Genomic DNA, 13,584 nt, shown 5'->3' on the forward strand with positions numbered 1-13,584 from the left:
AAGTCTCAAGCTGGGAAAGCAAATCTAAGTCCCAAATGCTGGACTGGCTTCTATAGGACCCTCCAGTAAAGTTAAGTTCTTGTCTTTAATTGAAAATTGCAGCCAGAGTAAATAGGAGTTAGTTTCCAGCAAGCTTGCCACAAAAGGAATTACCTCATGGAGTGGCTGCATTGCGGTAAACAGAGGGGACACAAAAAGAAAGAAAAGGAGAAATTAAAAAATGGATAAAAGAGAGAGGCATTGTATTGTGGAGGTAGCATGAAGACAAGGACTGCTGGCCAGAGGAATTGTATTTTGTGTGCTTTCAGCAACACTAACACCTCCCAAAAGTAAGGGTTACTACTAAGCAGGCCAGTAAAGAAAGGTGAGTGTATTAAGGGAAATGGAAAAATCAGGCTTTGTAAATAACAAAACCTTTTTATTCTGTAAAGACCAAGCAAAGTGTTGCTGCTGTGTTTATTTATAATACTTACATTGAGTTGACAGGTAATAGAAGTGATACATATCTAGCACATAGATTACTTTTTCTGCCAACAGCAGTTACTTCCGTGTACCCACAAATTCCTTATTTTACAGGACTTAGTGGGGAGGAGAAACCCCGTCTGCATTTCACTGTTGATATATCACACTGATCTCCTGGCAAAATGCAAGCAGCCTTGCTGGAAACATGCCAGGCCCTACTAGACCAGAACAAGGAGAGTAGTGGTGGTGGAATGAAGGGCAGGATCCCTTTTCCTTGCTCAAACCTCCACTGCCCTGGGATTGTGATGTTGATACAGAGTCACACAACATCATCAGCTCTTTGCAGTGACTCAAAAAGATACAGCAAGTGAGGAGAATCCAGTGATGTTCCCTTTCTCCTTTTTCCCACTCCCAGGAATGGGGGTGAGTTGTTTTTTGCTTGTTGGACTCCCTGGACTGGCTCAGTGAATGGTCAGACCAGCCCCAGCATTGGCAGAAGGGAATGGATGGGAGGAAATAAAATCTCCCTCTTTGGTGGGAGCTACAGTTGTAGTAGCTCACCTGCAATATGGAACTGCACCCTGAGATTTACTGTATTTGGGCTCAGTTCATAGCTCCTTTACCAACTCCTTGAGTCAACCTGGATATGTCACTTGATACCTTAATCATAGTGTTCTCCACCCACAAAATGGGAAGAATAACTCTTCCTTTTCTTCCAGATTCCTGGAACACCACGCACAGCACAGACACTGTCTTCATGGGAATCCACTCAGTAACTGTGATAGATTTTTGTTTAAAAATAATTATTATTAAAATTATTGTTTAAGCAAACATACTGACCTCTGTTCTGTCTTGAGTAGATCACTTAGACCATCCATCACATCACTCCATAACAATGGAAACAGTTCAGCTACGGAAACTCTGCAAAGTTTCTGAAAAATAACAGTATGGATATTATCAGGCAATCAGACTATTCCATTGTTATCTGTGCACATACTATGGGCTTTGTTGTGGTTTTTAAAAATAATTCATAGTTCATCACATTCACAATGCAGGTTTGAATGGAAGCCAATGGAACGAGGGTCTAAAAATCTAGTAGAAATTTAGCTGAGTCTGTCAATACATAATACAGAACTAGGGGAAGCTGTAATATGATTCTGTAAAATATATCCCACAATGTTTTTTCATTTATATGGCCTATTTTTAATAAAATACAGAGTTTGTGAATTAAAGAGCACTGCTGAATCAAAATTGTACTGGTTTAAAGTAGGAAAATGCATTTCTTTCTACTGATCTTTCAGTATCTTAGAAGTTGTGTTGATTCAAAACTCTCTCAAAAGTTTCTGCAGCATGAAACCCTTGGATGTATCTGTGAGAAACAGAACTGATTAAAAATCCAAACCATCCAAATAAACAACTTAGAAATGGCATTGGTTTTGAGAGTTCTGAAAGTCAGTCACTTAGCTGAGAACTTAGGAAGTCCTCTTTCAGTTTTATCTCTCGGACTTCAGTGTTTGTATCCTTGAAAGTTTTTATTTTTAATAGTATTTTCCTTCTTTTTTTATTTACTGTCATGGGGAATAATTGAATTGTGCATCATGTGAGACTCTCTCCATCTGTACACAAGCACAAATGCCATGCTTCGAAAACTTGGATCAAAATGAAGGCAGAGAAAGAAAGCACTTAAATTGAGACCTTGGCCATTATTATTCTGCTTACAGTGCACACTTGGGAAGTTTTCGTGTCCATAACTCAATGTCTCTGGTGCACCATACCTCTTGAAGATATCCAAGTTCATGTCAGCATTTATCTGCTCTTTTCTCCTCAGTTCAACTGTTTTTCCGCCTGATGATTAGAATGAATTGAGTATTTTGAACTCATCCATCAGATTTGGAAATGGTCCCTGAATTGATGAGAGTGTTTAACAGTTAATTGAACATTTCTGTTGTGAACTTTCATTGCTTCAAAGTGCAAAAATACTGCAGCCAGGAACATGGACAAAGAGAAGAGGATCCATGACACCTTTTTGCACCACAAATATTTTCATCCTCTAGAGAGCAGCAGGTATTTCAGTAGCAGAGGCATCACTCTGATCTCACCCTTTGATATCTCAAGTGATCTGAAATGGACTTTCACAGGACCCAAGGGCTCCCATGTTCTTCAGCAAGAAATAATTGCACATTTTTTAAATCCATGTTTTATTTGTGCTCACACAGACTGACTTCCCTAATCATACAATTCTGCCATCTAACCGCTACCCATGCCCATGTGGGACAGATGTTCATAACGACTGATATTGTTCTGCCCTGGTGACACACACCTTGATAAATAGCTCATTATAGGCAAGTACAGATACAACACACACTTTCTGCGCCCAGCAAGGCTTTCCAAAGGGACTTGATGATCCCAGTAAGTATTTTGTTGTTTATTAATCTTAATGTAATCTGTATATCCCACTGTCTTACGTAACGTTGAATATTCACACCTGCAACCAAGGAAAAAATAAAAGAATCTGAATTTTTCTCCCTTCTTGAGAGTCATGAAAAACTTCATCTTCCAGCTTTTCTGCTCCAATACAGCACTTCAACTAAAGAGAGATTAGTTTTCTCCATTCTGAAACTCCACCAAATCACTTTGTCGTACCTTTCTCCTTTTCACTGACTTTGGTACAATTCTTTCGGAATATGATTTCTTCATTCACTTATGGCAATCCCTTAACTCAATGTCAGTGCTTCCTATCATCTCTGGCACCCAGCAGGACATTGGAAGAGTGTCCCATCTTCTAAAGCACCTTCACTAAACTCCACTGCCTCTTAACAAGGACCTGAAGAAAGCAGTTGCTTCCTTGCACCTCTTTCAGACCACAAAGCTTTTCCACTGCAGAGCTGCCTACTCTGCTTCACTGACAAGGCTAATTCCTCTTGACCAGCTCCTTTTATTTAGTAGCTTTTTTTTTCCCCCCCCCCCCCCCAGCACAAGATCATTCCTCTCCACTAAATTGTTAATTAACTTTCCTCCCAGGTTTTCCAGGCTCCTGTGGTGTGAGAGATCTGGCCTCAGTCCTGCAGCTCTGGCTAAGCAGTCACATCCCCCAGCCCTGTGAGCTGGAGGTCTGGGCTTAATTTCCTTTGGAAGGCTTCTAAACAAAAATAAGTATTTATTTCCAAACTACATTTCTCCCCCACTGTGGGAAGCTGCTGGGCACGGACTTTATATTTCCCGGGAGGATAAAAATTTTTTAGCATAAATTCTAATTCAGAACAAGTTCTGCTCAGCACCAACTTCCTGAAAGGCACTTGGCCCAGGGCTTGCAATGCATTTAAACCAGTGCTAACAGCCATTGTCCCCCACTCCATCCTGGATTTTTTACTCCTTCATGTATGTGCCCATGCCATGACAGCACAGGCATCAGTGCAGTTCTGTGATGAACCAAGCTGTGAAATTTATCCAGCTGAAAGATGATTATTTTCTTAATTTTTTTTCTGGGCTACTTTCCAGCCCATCTCAGTTGATGATGTGACTCACAAGCACTGCAGCCAGAGAAGAGCTGGAAATCAGGAGCAGGGACAAGGGGTTGCTTTTCTGCAAGAGTCACAACTGAATGTCTGCAGAGCACTCACCTCCTGGAGGGTCAGTGGAAAGCCAGGCATCCTCAGAGGTGACCATGCTTATCATGGCCCTCATACACTGTCAGACACCTGCAAACACCAGTTACAAGAGGAACTATCACAGGAATATCACTCGTAATTTGACATTCATACACCTGCAAATGAAACCACTCCCAGGCTCTGGGGTCCCTCCCATTACGTGCAGAGCTCTAGGAATGTCAGTGATATCCTGGTGCAATGCACACACCTCAGTGCACAGCAGCTCGCTAGAAGAAATACAGCCCTGGAGAAATTAAAATCCATTCACTGCAGCATATTCCTATGTATACTCAAAGCACCCCTCGGACAGTGTCAGAATAATTTCCCATACATTACCAACCAGAAGAGAGCTGTGCAAATAGACAGAGGTATTTTGGAGGCAATTAGATTCTGCAGTACAGCAATTTTCTGTGAGTTTGATACACAGCTGTTCTCCTCACTGTACTGCAGCCAGCTCTACCTGGATTTCTCTCCAGGTGTTAGGCATTTTGTAAAGTACATAAAAACTGTATTATTTGTTGATTTTACATGTTGTACGTCCCCTTTCCTCTTCCCTTCAGGCCCGAGGTTCTCCCCCAAGAGCTGAGCTCAGGTAACTTGCCGGTTGCTCCGTGTGCTCCCTCTGCTGTACCTGCAGCAGAAGAGCAAGCCCGGAGACCAGCTGTGTTTGCATCAGCTGCTGGGGTCTTAACCTTCAGCACACCGGTTTGCTGGTGCCACCCTCTTGCTCTCACATGTTTCGGCACATATGCTTCTGTCAAGAAATATTTAGGAGATATGAGAAATATTATGGGGATATTCAACTAGCATTTCATAAAAATCACTGTAAATTTCATATCAAATCAAGTGCACATGTGCAAGTCCCTGGTTCGAATACCTGCAAAAGCAGCACAGAGAGCTATAGCCTAACCAAGATTGTTGGCTTAAATACAAGCTATCTACAGGGAAAGAAGTTTTTTTTTTAAATTGTGTTGTCGTGGAAATCTATGGTAATCACATCTCCAACTTCAGCAGAGTGAAGTGCAGGAGCACATTGGAAAGACGTTGCCCAGTGAAGTCTGACTGATTTACCCAGTCTTACCCTTGCTGCTTTATGCCTGGTCTGGTTTCTGCCTGAGACTGGGAACTCCTCAGAACTGCAAATGCCTCCAGTTCTTGGCAACTGATTTGGGGTACAACATTGTTTTTTAAAGAGACACCGTGAGTGAAAATAAGGGAGAGCAAAGGCTATTTCAACTGAAAGATAATCTGACACGAAGGTAGATTAACTGCTTGGGAAGAGTCACAGGGCATAGGGATGTAGCACTCTGTCCCCAGAGAAGAACCCTCATTAGTGTGGTAATTTGTTCTTTCTCTTTTTCTGGCCCTGGGAGTTTTCATTCCTTTCTGCCCCATGGCACAGCTTTGGTTCAAGCACTGAAGAAGAGTCGTATCTAGAACAGCCTCAGGGCACAATTATGTTTGAAATCTGTCAGGATGAGGACCAGTTAAACGCAGGTATTGCATCTGTGGTAAAGGTTGTGTCCAGAGGACATTGCCTGTGGTCGTATGCAATGACACCACTGTTTTCCAGCAGGTTTATGACTACAGACTGCACCAGGGAACCCAAATGCAGGGCATGATGCCACTGGTAACCCCTGGGAAGTCAGGAATGCACACCACTAGGACAGAGTTTCTTACATAGCATTGCTGGGTAGGGACACAGGTATCATCAGCATGAAGTTTAATCTCAATTTATAATGAAAGAAAAGCAAAAAGCAACAGTACTTCTCAATTTACAGTTTCACAAATAAATCCAAGATGATTATTCACTCATGGCACTGTCAGTACTAACATTCAAACAGAGTTAATCCCACCACGAGGCTGGCTTAAAATGAATACTTTCAAGGACTCATTATAGATATTATGAAGTTTCTATTTCTTTCTGCATCCTACTTTTGAAAATACTAGTGTGTAATTTGGTCCCAGGGGCGAGCTTTTCTTTGCAACTGTGAATTGTTTTTAAAAAATTTCCACGTTATAGAAACACAAAGTTCTTGGAAGATGCCCTGATTTCATATGGCACTGTTTACTCCTACAAGTTCACAGTAATTCTTCAAATGAAAACACAGTGTTGTATATTGCATTGAATTTGGAGACAATTTGAGCTTGTGAAGCTAAAAAATACATAAAAACAATGCAATAATTAAAATGATGAGATTTTCATATCCTGACAGAGTGAGGCTTGATGCTTTGAACTCCAACAGCTTTTCTGCTAGGGATGTATAGGAAGAGGGCAGGAGGTGTTTGCAAGGCTGCCTGGTAAATACTTTCCTGACACTGCTCTTCCTGCTACCTAATGCAAGATCCTGATGGATGGTTATGACACAGTGGATGTGGGAATAAAGGACTTCTGCACATATGCAGCAAGGCCCATAATGACACAGCTTCAAGCGTTGTAAATATTGGTCCAACCCCCAGTGTTTTAACAGGCTGTTAGAGGTACTGATTACCCAACAGATTACTTCAGACACTCTTGAGATTCAGATCATCTAACAAGATCTCAGGCAGGAGGGGAGGAGGGGCAGGGTTTACACAGGGGTGCACTGCTCTACGGGGGCTATTGAGAGATTTGACGATATAAAGACTGCGAGTGGCTTTACAGATAGTTCAATGAGAGGCTCAAAAGGTATTCTGTAGCTTTATACATACACAAACATTTACAGATCTTTTAAAGCTCAAGACTGTCATTTCCAGTTTATGTGCTGTATATTGGCATTATCCAGTGTGACCTCAGGGAAGCCGTAATGTGATGGTATGTTCAGCTCTGCTGGATCTCCATAGAGTGGGCCAGGAATGCATTGGTGAACAATACCCAGGACTGCACAGAGCAAAGAATGAAGGGCAGCAGAGTTTGATAACCACATTAAAGCACTACCAACATCTGTTCAAGCCAAAGACAACACTATCTCCAGGAATTAACCTTCTGAACCACTTAATCATTAACCTCAGCAGAGAGAAAGTTAGACAACAAGAGCCTATTTGTCAGTAGCCCCTCAGAGAGATGCAGTGAGCAATATTTTACTGAGAACAGCGTGAGAAGGGCTTGCCCAGCTTTATAAATTTTAAACACAGAATATATTTGTGTGGGAAACAAGGAAACAATGGATGTAAATAAACAGCTGATCCTACCTTGAAGCCTTCGTTCATTTATCCTGTTTAAAGTGGCTTGACTGGTTTGTTCTGCATCGTGCAACAACACTTCCTCCAAACAAATAGAGATATTTCAGTTCTAATTCAAAAATATTGCTGGTTGTGGAAAGATTTACAAATGGGTAAGATGCGACAGTTACAAACTTTCACCCATATCCACAAGTTTTCTGCTGAAAAATAGATCAAGGACTGTTGCTTTGCAAGAAAAGATTGAGAAGCAAATGAGTTTTGTTTAATAATTATTTGTCTATATACACTGTCTGACATGTGAGGTCAGCCATTAAGTTAATCTGCTATAACCTGTCCAAGTGCCCTCTCCCTTCACACAGTTATATTTGTTACAGATTTTCTTTCTTTTGGTTTTGTTTTTCAAGGGAGGAAAGGCTTTGGTTTCTTCAACCTGCAGCGCCCCAGATTTGTAGCAAAACTGCCCTGTATTGGGGATGACAGTTTGTTTCTCTGGACCTCACATAATCATTTACCAAGGGGGTGTAAAGCACTGCCACATAAGAATGATGCTGTTTAACACCCACTTTGCACCAACCTCACTGGCCACACAAGGTGTAGGACAATGCGTAACGAGGGCCCATATGTCTACTTAGATATTGCCACAGTTGGAGAGGGCAAAAGGAAGGAAAAAATAAAACAGTGGGGAAGAAGACTGACTGCAGGGCTGCAAACTGCTGAAACACAGGAGTTATCTAGCAACAAAATTGGGTTATCCCAGGAATGGCTCAAGGTCTCTGTGCAGGGAACAGGAAACAAGTTGCAGGAGAATAACCACTTGATATAAATATATTCTCCAGGTGACAGACTGGTCCCTACTGCCCACATGGGGGCTCCTGTCTGTTGCTACTTAAACTATCCTACTTAAAAGAGAATCATGATGTCTCTGTTGGGGGGAAAAGGGATGGTCTAACACCAAAGGATGAGGAAGGAAAACCATCTGCTGTTTTTTCTGAGTTAGCTTTCTGTTGGTCAGCATGTTAAACTGACCTCATGTGTGTCAGAGCCAGCACAAAGGCAGAATCACACAACCAGGGACAGAGACCCACTCTTTCACACAGCAGCAAGACCTTTAAGTCAGCTCAAATCACACGTGTAAACTCACCTACACACATTTGCTTACAAAGCAGACTGGGAACTTCAGCAGAAATAGATCAATAATGTTCCATTTTTCAAGAAGTGGTACAGTATTACCACCCTTGGTAGAGTAGTCATGGTTGAATGGGCATAGAAACTGAATTACCCACTCAGATTAGGGGTTAGACTGAGGAAAGTGTGGACTGCACCTGGTCTGGAGGCCCCATTCCTGCCTTCCCATACCTGCACCTGTCCAGACACAAGACAGAGACACTACACTCCACCAACAATCTACATATTACCTTGGGCGCGAATTATGGTGGTGTGCTGACAAAAATACAACAAGCAAACAAACAAATAAAACAAAACAACAACAAACCACCCAAAATAATTGCTTATTTTTTACCTAATAATTATTACCTACCTAAACCAGTTAACAGTGTTGTCTCCTCAAAGGTGGTCACACTTACAAACAAACTGGGAAGATGCTTCTTTGGTCAATACACCTTGCGAAAAAGCTCATCAGACAATTAATTTCTCCCACAGGATTATTCATCATTGACTGTACTCCCACAAATTGATTTCTCAGGGTTTATAATGGTAACTTAAGCCTTAGTGATGACTCTCCATGCTCCTCAGAGGCTGAGCTGCATAACTGGCTTTTAAACTACTGTCTGCTGAGAAGACTGAACTGGAGCAGCAGACAAGGCACTCTGCTTTCACTTGGGTCGCTGAGCTCATTAATGTGGATAATTAATTGGAGATTTGTACACCGACAACAAGCAGGTCACAGTAGCTGTACTACCCCCCTCACCTGAGCACTCTTGCACAGACACCTGCTGCTCATAATTAAGATCCATTGCCCAAATTTACATATCCTGATTTCTATCACTCAGCTCCTAGAGACAAAGGAAAACATTTACTGCAGGAAAGTGACAGCTCAAAATATGCTTCTTGTGTATGGCTTGGCTGGGCAGCTGCTTTTGCTAAAGGGCCCTGACATGAAACACCAGCGTGTTTCTATTTAAAAGGTATATGTTTGGATTGAATTTAAATAAAAGCACGTGGTGATTTCCCCCTTAGAGGGATAATAGTCTTTTCATTAGATAACAAGTGTCAAAAGATGCCATAAACTTCACAGCAGGCTTTGTCAGGGCACAGGACTATGTGGAGTACAGCAGTGAGCTTGCAGAATCACCTCTTCCCTCCCTGGACTGGCTGTTCCAGTGTGTGGATCTGGGTTAGGATCAGCAGACATCTCACCAGTTACACAGTGGAGACCTTACCCTTGGCTCCCCTGGGAAGAGGATGCTGGCCCTGGCATCCACAATTCAGCAAGGCTAATATGGCATAGGAGACAGAGCTGCTGTGAAGTCAGTTGACAGTCTTTGAAAATACAGTAAAAATGCCAGACACTCCTCTGCAGGGCACGTGGAGCATGCAGCTCTCATTGGTAGTTCAGAGGGAGGCAACTTTCCATGTGCACACCTTTATTGCACTGGAAACAGCAGCTATCACCTGCTTTTCAGCTTGTTGGGTGACACTGATAGTCAGAATCAATCTCCTGGTAACAGTCCAGGTTGTTCCTCACTTCATTTCTCCTCCAGGTTTATTAGGTTGCTGTAATGCCCCATGGCAAGATTCAGCTTTCATTGGAAACCTTTTAGTCTTCACTGGGTTTAATCAGTCATCCAAATGATTAAAATTATTCTAAACCTGATTTAATCACATACCAAATGATGGTTAACCCAGTACAGCTTCCAGGGCAGAGCTCTAATGTCAGCAGGATTTGGATTTACAGCTCACTTCAGTTCATTTCCAAATCTGTAATTCACATTCAAGTATGTTGTCAGCTCATAGGCAAGGGATGAAATTAAGAACATGAATGGGAAACACAGTAGAGGGAATACAGAGAGATGTAGGGTGACCCCAGTACAAATATAAATGTATAATGTTAAGCCAGAGTGATCTGCAGGAAGTCCAAGGGGTAGTGGTGCAAAATCAGATTAAGAAAGAGCATAATTTGGATGCATCATGATGCTCTCCCTCTGGCTTCTTCCTTAGCTGAAGATCAAGATGAAAAGCTGACTTTGCTCTGTGGTTTATTTCCACCTTTATATGAGCTAACTTAAAAAGTGATGGCTGTGCTTTTAAAAGCATTGTGTCTAAATTTTCCTGATTCTGTTCAGAAAGATAAGATGGCATTCAAGGCAGAGGACTCACAAGAGTCTCATAGGGTGTGTCAGATACTTTCCACATGTCCCTTTTGAAACACTTTTCCTAACAGTGTTTCCTTTTAAAAAAAAATTCAGCTAGCTATAACTGAAGCTAGGATGATAAACCATGTACACCTGAGGTCTCATCTGGCTTGGCAGTTCCTCTTTACAAGGACAAAAGCAACCATCCAGTTCTTGATGTCTAAAAAGCAAAGTTCCACACCAAATTTCTTTCTTTAAGGAAATGTAAAAGAAAGATCTAAAATTAAAGTTACCTAAAATCATGACTGTTTCTGAAAATAAGTGATGGGTATTTGATGGCTTACATTTACAAATAACAGAAAAGAAACTAATTTCAATGGCATTGACAGCTACCAAACTTAATATTTAAGACACTTCAGAATTAGACATAAAAATGGTACATTACTCCTTATCTGTGACATAACTCCAGAATGCATCCACTGGAGTACCTGTTCAGCAGCCTGTGGCAAATGAAGAAGACAAAGAAAAACATTGTACTGGGAGTCATTAATTGAATTAATTAACCTAGTGACATTGTCATAAGAAGAATTTATCTGGCAACCAGCAGGAGCAGATCTCCAATGATTTCACCATGGCTTCTTCTGCAGATTAACAGTCACACAAGCCCCTGGCAGCTGGCTGTTAACATTGCAAATTATCAGAAATTAATTAGCCAAATGCTGTGCACCCATGTGGATATTTTTGTTTTTAAGTAAAGATTATGAAGCCAATAGCTTGTCTCACCATTTATTGAGAGAAAATATCATTATTTAAACAAATAGATTACAGCAGGGCTTTCTAATGAGAGTAAAGAAATAAGTGTGTGTGTGTGGGAAACTTAGAGCAAACAGAAGTAACAAAAGCCAAACACTTGTAAACAGGAATTAAACAATCCACTCTAAATACAGGGACGTACATAAATTAATTCAGAAAGGTCTGTTGCTTTTTTCATAATAAAAATAATTCTATTTGCATACTTTTCAGAATAATTAAGGTTGCTTCTTCAGTTAAGCTGGGAGTAAACTATTCAGAAGTACTTCTGCAAGACACCTTTGTTCATACATATAATAATTACCAGATGACACCTGAAGGCCAGAATCTTTAGGAAACTGAAAAAGCCACATGAATCTTAATCTTATTTTCTGCAACCTCTTGTTAGAGTAACAGGCAAGGTAACCATGGCACTTTGGAAAGGCTCCTTCTTCTATTACAGTGCTTCCTAAAAGTAGTCAAAGACCTGTCTAAAATAAAGTCTTCATCTCCGTGTGATTTAAATGGAAGGAAAACACACTCATTCTTACTAATGGGTTTCAACTGTCCTCTTTAAAATCTCTTTTACTTCCACCTGACGGTGCCTTATTTGTATGTTTTCTATTTAAATAGGCTTGGGAAACTACAGGAAGCAATTTTTAACCATGCAAAATGGAGAGTTTACTATCAATTGGGAACTGTAATACAGTGGGGTTTATAGAATACAAGCAATGGCAAATTTAACCCAAGAATGCATAGATTCAGCGGGAGACACAGAAGTACTGTGAGGGTAAAAGAGGGGCAGGGGGAAAGAGAAAAGGAGAAAAGATGGACTGGAGTAGTGACTAACTTTGTTTGAGGATGTGTGGAAGCACGGAGGGTCAGAGGGGCCGTTGCTGGCACTCTGTACCCAGCCTCTGAGAAGGTGATGTCAGGTTTGAAATCACATTTTCTGGGACATCTCAAAGGAAACGACTGGCCAGGTCATCATTCCAGGCTAATGTGATATTCTTCCCTTTGGGAGCTGCAGGCTCTGTCTCAGGTTTCCAGTCCCTGGGGCAAGATGAGGCTTCAGAGGGTCTTTTTGAGGACAAGGCAACCCTGAAGGTTTCCAGGGTCTCATTTTATATGGCAACAAAGTCCATGTCACAGAAACTCCTCTAAGCCAGAATGCTCTGTGCCAACGACTATTCAAAAACCAGGAATGTCTGAAGACAATCCATTGGCAAAGCAGGCAGCTGCCAACTTTGCTTATTCCCTATTTCCTCACCTAGCTGACTGGTTTACTTCCTCACCAGGCACGGAGCTAGGAAATGTGCCCATGTACAGGCACCCAGAAAGTCTTGCCTGGAAAACATGCAACATCCAGAAACCTGAAGTTTGTGGACATCAACAACTCTCATTCCTAATAAAGCAGCCTTAAAAGAATGTTATTCCCTAGTATATTCTCATGCTCCTGCTAGTGGATGTACAGTTACTTGTTACCACGTGCGCTGCTCTCATTTTAAACAGCTGCTTCTCTTCCTATGCTTGAAGGAGCCTTAGTGGATAAATACTGCAGAGGCAAAATAAAAGCCAGCTTCCTGAAAGCTGATACCACAGCTAGGCTCAGTTGCTTGCTTCTTGAGAAGCTGCTTTATCACAGCATCAATCTTATTGTTGCATGGCATACAGAATCAACCCAAGGACTTACAATTAAGCTCCTAAATCCACATTTATGCAACGAAAAGGCAATAATTTGATTTTTTTGAGTGTTGAATTCTCATTCCCTGGCTGTAGAAATCTAAACCTTTACACTCTTATACCTATACATTACATCTTTATGTTTTCCTAGCTATAAATTATTGCCTGCTTAGGTTCACTGAGAAGGAATTACATGCTGGGAAAAAGCTACAGGGAATGAGATGGCTAGATAGAAAAACAGAGACTAGAACCTGAGCTCTTAGTTATGGAATCTTTTTTTAGGAACCTGAAAATTCCTATTGTAAGACTTTTCCATTTTTTTTATTATTGACTACTATAAGCATTAAAATAATACAAAAATAACCTGCTTAAACTCTTCAAAGAAATTTTATTATTATATCTTATGGTGTTTGAATTCTTATAGACCTTCTCAAGCACTTATCTTACACAACTGTCATAATGTCAAAACTATGTAACATTTACCAATCAGTTTTTAAATAAAACTATCAAATATCATAAAAAAGAGAACA

Source organism: Apus apus, chromosome 12 (assembly GCF_020740795.1).
Source record: "Apus apus isolate bApuApu2 chromosome 12, bApuApu2.pri.cur, whole genome shotgun sequence".
NCBI lineage: Eukaryota > Metazoa > Chordata > Aves > Apodiformes > Apodidae > Apus > Apus apus.